The sequence below is a fragment of the Penaeus japonicus genome, unplaced genomic scaffold (genome assembly GCF_977035675.1).
Source record: "Penaeus japonicus unplaced genomic scaffold, GWHDUDI00000001_assembly GWHDUDI00000035, whole genome shotgun sequence".
Taxonomy (NCBI): Eukaryota; Metazoa; Arthropoda; class Malacostraca; order Decapoda; family Penaeidae; genus Penaeus; species Penaeus japonicus.
The window spans coordinates 21,966,202-21,976,201 of record NW_028234437.1 but is presented as its reverse complement, the minus strand read 5'-3'; the positions used below and the strand labels follow the sequence as shown (position 1 = coordinate 21,976,201).

At 43.9% G+C, this 10,000-nt stretch overlaps 1 protein-coding gene across 1 annotated transcript in view; it reads left to right on the top strand.

The window, feature by feature from the left end:
- The window catches only part of LOC122247109 (protein tyrosine phosphatase Meg), a gene marked incomplete in the record, with an annotated part of 153,626 nt that overhangs the window by 76,583 nt on the left and 67,043 nt on the right, over positions 1–10,000 (top strand). Inside the window, 1 exon segment of the mRNA XM_086531106.1 lies at positions 5,821–5,922.

Genomic DNA, 10,000 nt, shown 5'->3' with positions numbered 1-10,000 from the left:
ATATCAAAACTAAGATAATTAAAATCTCACAATAACTTTGGATCAGAAGAAATGCTCTACACACTAGAGCAAATAAATCATTCTAACTTACGAAAAAAAGCCACACGCATCAACATGTGTTAGAATTCTGTACTTGTTGAGTAAGCGATTCCATATTTTTTTTGTTTTCTTGTGTACATTTCCCGTGTGATTGTATGATCCATATGTTATGTGTGTTCGCAACATGCTGTTTCTGTGTACGGACTCTGTGGAATGTATCCATGTGGTATGTGAGATGTGCCTTATGTCGTGGGTTTTCCTTTTTCTTGTGTTTGTTTTTTGTGCATATAATCTTATGGCAATATATTTACTGTTTTATGTTTTGCATGTGTGTTTGTCTCTGTGATCCCGCTAACGTATGTAGCATGTGTGACAAACGAGACTAACAATTCATTTGAAATTTACGATTATCTGTGTGTGATCAGTTGATTAATAATCAACAGTTAGTTAGCAATTAACTAAGTAATTGATATAATTGGTTAGTTGATTAAATTAATCGTTAATGTAACTAATTGTTATCTAATTCTAAACTAATCACGGAGCGTGTCGGACTCATCTGATGCTCATCTCGATTGTGAGAGCCTCGCCCATCCGTTATCTTTTTTGTCTTCGTCAGTCTTTCGTGTCTTTCCATCTGTCAGTCATTCCATTCCTTTTCCCTGTCCTTTCCAATCGCTGCCAAATTATTTTCTAGTAATTCCTCCCATTGACTCCTAGGCCTTTTCCAATCCGCTCCCACTCCCCACTTGTCACTCCCACTCCATTTCGATCTCTCGCAGTCCCGTCCAATTATTCTGATCCCTCTCTCCATCGAGTCGTCCTCCATCGAGTCGTCCTCTTTCGAGTCATCCTCTCTCGAATCGCCCCTCTCAATTCAAAGGAGTCGATCCTCTCGGAGGCGTCGTCTACGAGTCGCTCCTCTCCGAGTCGTCCCTCGCGGAATGTTTGTCGTTTTCGGAGTCGGACCTCCAAGTTTCTCTTCTTTGTGTCTTTCCTCTAAGTCATCTTCCCCTTAGTTGTTCCTCTGAGTCGTTCTTCACCGAGTCGTTCCTCCAAGTCGTCTTTCTCTGAGTCATTCCTTCGAGTCGTCCATCTCTGAGTCATTCCTTCGAGTCGTCCATCTCTGAGTCATTCCTTCGAGTCGTCCATCTCTGAGTCGTTCCTCCAAGTTGTCCTTCTCGGAGTCATTCCTTCGAGTCGTCCATCTCTGAGTCGTTCCTCCAAGTCGTCCTTTGAGTCGTTCCTCCCAGTCGTTTTTTTTCTGAGTCGTTCCTCCAAGTCGTCCTTCTCTGAGTCTTTCCTCCAAGTTGTCCTTCTCGGAGTCATTGTCGTCCTTCTCAGAGTCATTCCTTCGAGTCGTCCATCTCTTGAGTCATTCCTTCGAGTCGTCCATCTCTGAGTCATTCCTTCGAGTCGTCCATCTCTGAGTCATTCCTTCGAGTCGTCCATCTCTGAGTCGTTCCTCCAAGTCGTCCTTTTCTGAGTCATTCCTTCGAGTCGTCCATCTCTGAGTCATTCCTTCGAGTCGTCCATCTCTGAGTCGTTCCTCCAAGTCGTCCTTTTCTGAGTCATTCCTTCGAATCGTCTATCTCTGAGTCATTCCTTCGAGTCGTCCATCTCTGAGTCATTCCTTCGAGTCGTCCATCTCTGTCATTCCTCGCCTGTTATGAGAAGTTATGTGAAGGCGCTGTTGCATCTGAGACTGACCCAACTGCGGGTGTTTTGTTCCACGTCTTGCCCTCCGTGCGTGCAGGAAGGAGATGTTGCATGCTGTCCTTTCTCCTCCTCCCTTCCCCCAAAACATTACCCTCCCTCTTCCTCCCAGACCTTTCCCTCCCTATAGGCTTCTCTCCCCCCGAAAAATTTCCCCTCCCCCTATACTTCCCTCTTTCCCTCAATCTTTCTCTTACCCCCAAACTTTCCCCTCTCCTGCTCTTTCCCACTCAAGCACACCCCTCCCTCTCTTCTTCCCCTCTCGAAGGGAGCTCCAAGGGATGGTGCTGCGGTAGATTCCCCTTCCACCCCCTATTCCCGGTCTCTCTCTCTCTCTCTCTCTCTCTCTCTCTCTCTCTCTCTCTCTCTCTCTCTCTCTCTCTCTCTCTCTCTCTCTCTCTTTCTCTTTCTCTCTCTCTCTCTCTCTTTATCTTTATCTTTATCTCTCTCTCTCTCTCTCTCTCTCTCTCTCTCTCTCTCTCTCTCTCTCTCTCTCTCTCTCTCTCTCTCTCTCTCTCTCTCTCTCTCTTTCTCTACGTCTTCCGCGATAACATATTGCAGGAAGACAGGGTCAAAGGTCAGAGGGGAGGTTGGGAGGGGGGGGAGTGGCTAGGTGTAGACACAAGGAACAGGGTTAGATGCATTGGGGGTAGGAACATGGGTGGGTGGGGGTTGAGTAAGGAATGATGATGGGGTGGGGTGGGGGGTAGTTGCGACCGGGTAAAGGAAGTGTGTGTGTTTGTGTGGGAGGGGGAGGGGGAGGGGAGGGGAGGAGGAGGGGAGGAAGAGCAGGAGGAGGGGGGGTTATGAAGGCAAAGTATCGTAGGAAGAACAAGATAAATCACGGCTTGGGTAGTGAATCATCATCCGTTTTCTTTAGCTCGACCCTCCCCCCACTCCCATTCGCCCGCCCCCCTCTGTATAGAAAATGGAATCTGAGGTTCATCGTTTATCTTTAAGGAAGAAGAATGATTTCCATTCGAATTTCTCAAGATCCAAAAGGAGACAGAAGCTTTCGACATCTTGCTATTCTCAACCGGAAGCGGGCGGGGTGGGTAGGGGTGGGGGGGTTGTAGTGTGGGGGGGGGGAGGCGGGGGTTTCACGCGTTTCTCTGGCCATCTAAACATCAACCACGATTATGTAAACGTTTATAACATCTGTTACTCGGGGGTGCCAACATTTTGCAGAAATTAAATGTTTGGGACACTTCCTTCAAAGATCTGAGGTTCACGGATATAAATACTCGCGTTCTAGGAGGGGTGTGGGAGGGGGGGCCGGGGGGTTGCAGCCGTGCCAGCCCGCGTTGGGTTCTGCGGTTTCTTTTTCTTCTATGGCTTTCTTCTTCTCTTTTTTTTCTTTTTTGGGGGGTTATTCTTTTTTTTCTCTCTTATTTTATCCCTTTTCTTTCTTCTTTGCCTTTTTTTTCTTCCTGATCGTATTTTCCTTCACCTTCTTTTTTCAGCCTCCTGCTCCTCCGTCTTCTCATCCCACTCCTCTTCCTCCTCCTCCTCCTCCTCCTCCTCCTCCTCCTCCTCCTCCTCCTCCTCCTCCTCCTCCTCCTCCTCCTCCTCCTCCTCCTTTTTCTCATCCCACTCCTCTTCCTCCTACTCTCCCTTCTCCTTCTCTTCTTCATCATCTTCGTCTTCTTTTTCTCCTCTTCCTCTTCCTTCTCCTCATCTTCCTCTTCCTCCTCCTTCTCCTTCTTCTTCTTCTCCTCCTCCTCCTCCTCCTCCTCCTCCTCCTCCTACTACTACTACTACTACTACTACTACTACTACTACTACTACTACTCCTTCTTCTTCTTCTTCTTCTTCTTCTTCTTCTAAGTTTCGTGATTGAAGGAAACAAAATCGCAATACTTAGCACAATGATTATGAGAAATGAAAGATAAAAGCCAAAACATTCTCTGATTTTACTCGAGTCAGTTGATATATGATTTAATCCTTTGACATATCTTAAATATTTCTCTACAATTATATCATCATTCATTTAAACAAATGTATTAGCAGTTGTTTAAATGTACATTACATAAACACATAAAAACACTCTTACCGCCTCCAACATGAGTCTCCTGGTGTTCTCGCAGAGGCTAAAACTGCCCTCCTTTTGGGATGGACTGGGATTCTACTTCCGTCCCTGTCTGCCGGATGTGTCATGTCTCGGAGGGTGACGTCAGGGTAGGGGGGAGTGGAGGGGAGGGGGGGAAGGGGAGGGTAAGATAAGAGGGGAAGGGGAGGGGAGGGGATGGGAGGATAGGAGGGGAAGGGAAGGGGATGGGAGGATAGGAGGGGAAGGGGAAGGGAGAGAAAGGGAGGGGAGGGGAGGGGAGGGGAGGGGAGGGGAAAGGATAAGATAGGATAGGAGCAATTGGAGGGGAAGTGGAAAGGGATAGGGGAGGAAAGGGATTGAGAGAGGGGGAATGGAAGAAGGGAGGGAAGGAATAGGGTTAGGGGAAAGGATAGGGGAAGGGGTGGGAACGGAAGGGAAGTATGGCACGGGGAGGGAGAGTGGGAATGGGAATGAAAATGGGATTGTTAGAGGGGAAGGTGAGGAGGGAAGAAGTCTATTTATTCGGTTCAATGTGTGAGAGTATATTGTTTACAGATGTGTTTATTAGCATATCTGAGTAGATATTTTGCGGGCGTGAGTAAGGGCGTGGGTGGTTAGTGACAGATGGCTGATGGTTGCACGATGCCGAGCACTGACAGTGGCGACATTTCGTCTTAATTTCCTTACTAATCGAGGCATTTTTCACGCGGTGACTAACGGCGGCTGTGCCAGACGAAGCAAAATAACCGGGAATGAGTTCGATAGAGTGACGATAACTGTAACGCTATTTTTCATGTTTCGCCGCTCATGACAGTCATGGTGTCACTCGCGTAATGAGGAGAACCGTAATGTACTGTAGTGAGTCGTAGTGTGTGTGTGTGTGTGTGTGTGTGTGTGTGTGTGTGTGTGTGTGTGTGTGTGTGTGTGTGTGTGTGTGTGTGTGTGTGTGTGTGTGTGTGTGTATATGCTTGTTCGTGTTATGACATAACAAGAAACACCTAACACTCATTTTGCACGTGATTTGTCAAATAATGATAAAAATTAGAATAAAAACGTATCTCTGAAGACCTGGAAACGTTTCTGAAGACTCGGTATATGCAGAACATGCATCTCCTTCTCTCTTACTACCAGCATGTCGAGGTTCCATCTCGTTTTTTTCTTTTTCTTTTTCTCCTTTTTTCCCCCCTGTTCTCCTCTCCTCTTCGTGTCTGATGAAAGAAGCAGAGACAGATCCGAGAGACGCGAGGAGACAGCAAGGTCGGCGCCTGAATGGTGCCTCTCATCGGTGCCACGAGGGCGCCTCTGCTGGCTCCCCGGGCGGATTCAAAGGGCCCTTGGCATGGCATTACACTAAACCCTCTTTGAAACGTCTGTCACGGGGAGGGAAACACGTGGAAGTATTGAGGACTAATTAGTGCATGGTTTTTATAACAATATATTAGAAGAACCCGTTTTCCTTTTTTTTTTTTTTTTTTTTTTTGTCTGTAAAAGGAATCGGTGGCTTGCGTGAGCTTGCGTGTGTTTATTTTTTCATGTTGTCAGAATGTAGCGGACAGCATCCTTGACGCCTGTGACGTGTTTTCCCGCTTCTTGCCTGATGGCGAACTCTTACTGCCATGACTTGCATTAGTTGCTCCCTCAGGAAATAATAATAATTCTAATAAAAGTATTTTAATTTATATATCCCAATCCCCCCCCCCACCAAAAAAAGAGAATATGTTAATTAACTCTCTTGGTATTTATCATCCATGTATTGATATAATGAAAAAGTTTTTATTTTTCTTGTTTCCATAATTGCATTGTTGTTGTTGTTCCAAATATTACCCCAACAAACACCGAAGTTCTACCCAGCATTGTTACCAGAACAACTCCCCTGTCATATACGTGCCCCCCCCCCCCCTTCATTAGTCCCTACAATGTAACCCCCCCCCTATGGAAACCCCCTACTTCCCCCCACCCCCCCATACTTTGACCTTGACCCTGGCCGTAGGATGACGCTGCTGACCTCTGACCAACAGGGCTCGAGGGGGCGGTTTTTGAAGAGGATGTGGGCATTTGAAGTCACGTGACGTCACACTCCAACCGCCAAACTGACGCCCCACACCAACGCGGAGTCTGAGGTTAGTATGAGGTAGTATGAGGGCGGGAAAGGGCGGCCTCGGCGGTAGGTATATATACAAAGTGCATTATGTAAATATATACGTAGGAATATGATATGAAATGAAGATTGATTAATATAACTAGGGAGAGATAGGAAAAGTGAGAGTAAGAGAAAGAATGAGAGTTAGAGTGAGAGTAAGAGTAGGAGAAAGAGTAAGAGGAAGAGTGAGAGTTAAAGTAAGTGTGAAGATATGAGTAAAAGTGAGAGAAAGAGAAGGTGAAGGAGAAGAAGGAGAAGGAGAAGGAGAAGGAGAAGGAGAAGGAGAAGGAGAAGGAGAAGGAGAAGGAGAAAGAAAGAGAAAGAGAAAGAGAAAGAGAAAGAGAGAGAGAGAGAGAGAGAGAGAGAGAGAGAGAGAGAGAGAGAGAGAGAGAGAGAGAGAGAGAGAGAGAGAGAGAGAGAGACAGACAGAGAGAAAGAGAAGGAGAGAGAGAGACAGAATGAGGATGAGAAATAGAGAGAAAGAAAAAGAAAGAAAGAAAGAAAGAAAAAGAAAGAAAGAGAGAAAGAAATAAAGAAAAAAAGAGAACTAGATCCATATAGAGTCAAAGAATTAACCAAATGGCAAAGATTAACCAAGAAGATACATTCGCACACAACCACACCCTCGCACGCACGTCCACACACACCCACATGCACCCAGATACACCCACCCTTTCCATCATGTTTGTGTGTGTCCGAAGGCAACATGCCTACGAAGTACCTCCTTTAACTCATTCCTTTTATGGTTCATGTTTTTTTTTCATTCTTCTCTTCTGTTTCTTATTGTTTTCTTTTTCTTCATCTTCTTGATTTTCGTCTTCTTTTTCATTTTCTTCTTCTTCTTCCTCTTTTTCCTCTTCTTCTTCTTCCTCTTTTTTTCTTCATCTTCCTCTTCTTCTTCCTCTTCTTCATTTTCTTCATCTTCCTCTTTTTCTTCTTATTTTTCTTCTTCCTCCTCTTCTTCTTGTTCTTCTTGATCATCTTCCTCTTCTTCTTTTTTTCTTCTTCCTCTTCTTCTTTTTTTTCTTCTTCCTCTTCTTCTTTTTTTTCTTCTTCCTCTTCTTCTTTCTTTTCTTCTTCCTCTTCTTCTTCGTCTTCTTCCTCTTTTTCTTCTTCTTCCTCTTCTACTTCTTCGTCTTCTTCTTCCTCTTCGTCTTCTTCTTCTTCGTCTTCTTCCTCTTTTTCTTCTTCCTCTTCTACTTCGTCTTCTTCTTCCTCTTCGTCTTCTTGTTCTTCTTCTTCTTTTTCTTTTTCTTCTTCTTCTTCTTTCTCATTTTCTTTTTCCTCGACCTTCCCCGGCAAGGCTCTGAGGACGCTAGACGTTTATTGCATTTCTTGGGAACTAATTTTATCTTGTGGACTATTTATATATCTTTTTTTTATTTCTTATTTGATTCAAGTTATTTTTTTTATTTTCATTATATCCATGTTGCTTTTATTTGTGTTTTTTTCCAAGTTATTTTTTATTTTCATTTGATTGAAGTTGTTTTTTATATTCTATTTTATTTTAGTTTATATTTATGGTTTATATATTTATTTGTAATTATTCATGTATGTTATGCGGATATTATGTCATTATTATTTTTCTCTCTCTATATATTTTTTGCCTTAGGCTGGGTGGAGAGTTTTTTTTTTTTTTGGAGGGGGAGGGGGTGATGTTGTTTGCCTTTCTCGGATATTGTTTGGAGCTGTTGCTGATGTCTAATATTTTTTTATTATTATTATAGTTATTCGTTTTTATTGTTAGCATTATTGTTGTTTTTGTGATGATGTGGTTTTGATGATTATGATAATGATAGTGATAAGTATTATTACTAGTGTTTGTATTATCATTATTATTATCATTATTGTTATTATTATTGTCGTTATTATTATTGTTATTATTATTATTATTGTTATTATTATTATTATCTTTATTATCATTATTATTATTACCATCACTATTTTCATTATTGTTATGATGCTTTTTATGTACTATCATTATTATTACGTTTTCTTTCTTTAATAAAGTGTCTTTGCTAAGTATTGAGTTCAGGTGAACTGTTTCCCCTGAGATGACGCAGGCTATTAATTGTCTTTGAATATAATGGAATATTTGCCTTCATGATTTGCTTAATTTATTTTTGTTTTTCTTTTTTACTAATTCGGACAACTGAATCTGTCTGTCTATCTGCCCCTTTTTCTCTCTTTCTCTCTCCTTCTCTCTCTCTCTCCCTCTCTCTCTCCCTATTCCTCTCTCTTTTTCCCTTTCTCTTTCTATTTATTTCCCACTACCTCTTCTTCTCCCTCTCCCTCTCCCTCTCCTTCCCCGACTCCCACTCCTTTCTTTCCTTATCTCTGTTCATGCACTTGTCTGTTCACATCCTCTCCCCCCTCTTCCTGCATTCACTGGTCTAATGGTCTTGCACAGCCATTCGTATTCTGTGAAATTATAACATCCTTCGTGATATGAATAGAGGAAAAAGGTGTATATCTACTTAAAAACATATATATATATATATATATATATATATATATATATATATATATATATATATATATATATATATCACACACCTGTGTGTGCGCACCTGTGTGTGTCTCTGTGTGTGTGTGTGTCTGTGTGAGTGTGTGTGCGTGTGTGTGTGTGTATGTATATATGTGTGTGTCTGTCTGTGTGTATGTGTGTGTGTATGTGTCTGTGTGTTTATGTGTCTATGTGCGTCGGTGTGCATGCGGATGTAAATGTGCATGCGCATGTGTACGTTTGAGGCGGTTTGTGCCGGAATGCATTTATATAGTTGACGTCCATGTTGCAAATTTAAAATCAACGAACCCCACGCTCCCTTGATTTTATCTCTCATAATTGCTGTTATTTTGTTTTTTAACGAACATAAATTTACGCTCAGTATTTTTTTCATGTCATAGTCTTTTATTTTTATTTTTTATATATATATACACACTGCTTGATGTGTTTAATATGCCAGAGTGTGTGTGGTTTACCTCGGCGTTGTTATCATATTAAAATCGGGTTGTCTTGCTCCATTACGGTGATTGGCTGATCTTGCGCGTCATGAGGTGGAGGGAAAGGGGAGGGAGGGGGGATGAGGGGAGGGAGGGAGGGAGAAGGATGACGAGGGGAATAAGGGGAGAAGGGAGAAGGATAAGAGAGAGAGAGGGAAAGGGAGAGGGAAAGGGGAAGGGAAAGGGAAAGGGAAAGGGAAAGGGAAAGGGAAAGGGAATGAGAGAGAGGGGGGGAGAGGGAGGGAGAGAGGAAGGGAAAGAGAGAAGAAGGGAAAGAGAGAGGAAGGGAGAGATAGAGGGAGAGAGGGAAGGAGGGAGAGAGGGAAGGAGGGAGAGAGGGAGGGAGGGAGGGAGGGAGAGAGGGAGAGGGAGGGAGGGAGGGAGAGAGGGGGAGAAGGAGAGAGGGAGAGAGGGAGAGAGAGAGAGAGGGAGTGAGGGAGAGAGAGAGAGAGGGAGTGAGGGAGAGAGGGAGGGAGGGAGGGAGGGAGGGAGGGAGGGAGAAAGGGAGAGAGGGAGGGAGAAAGGGAGAGAGGGTGGGAGGGAGGGAGGGAGGGAGAGAGGAAGAGAGGAAGAGAGGAAGAGAGGAAGAGAGAGAGAGAGAGAGAGAGAGAGAGAGAGAGAGAGAGAGAGAGAGAGAGAGAGAGAGAGAGAGAGAGAGTGAGTGAGTGAGTGAGTGAGAGAGTGAGTGAGTGAGAGTGAGTGAGAGAGAGAGAGAGAGAGAGAGAGAGAGAGAGAGAGAGAGAGAGAGAGAGAGAGATGGAGATAGAGATAGAGATAGAGATAGAGATAGAGATAGAGATAGAGATAGATAGAGAGATAGAGATAGAAAGATAAAAAGAAAGAAAGAAAGAAAGAAAGAGATAGATAATACTAAGAGATTGAAAGGGTCTGCCAATGTACAGCCCCATAAATTTGGAAAGTCTACCTCATTCCCTCAACGGGAGCAGACCAGTCCCGGATTCGGGGCTCAGCGACGTATGAGCCCCCGACGATAGCATCTCGTCTGGGTTGGAGATCGGATGGGAGATCGAGTGAGATCGGGCGGGCGAGGTTCG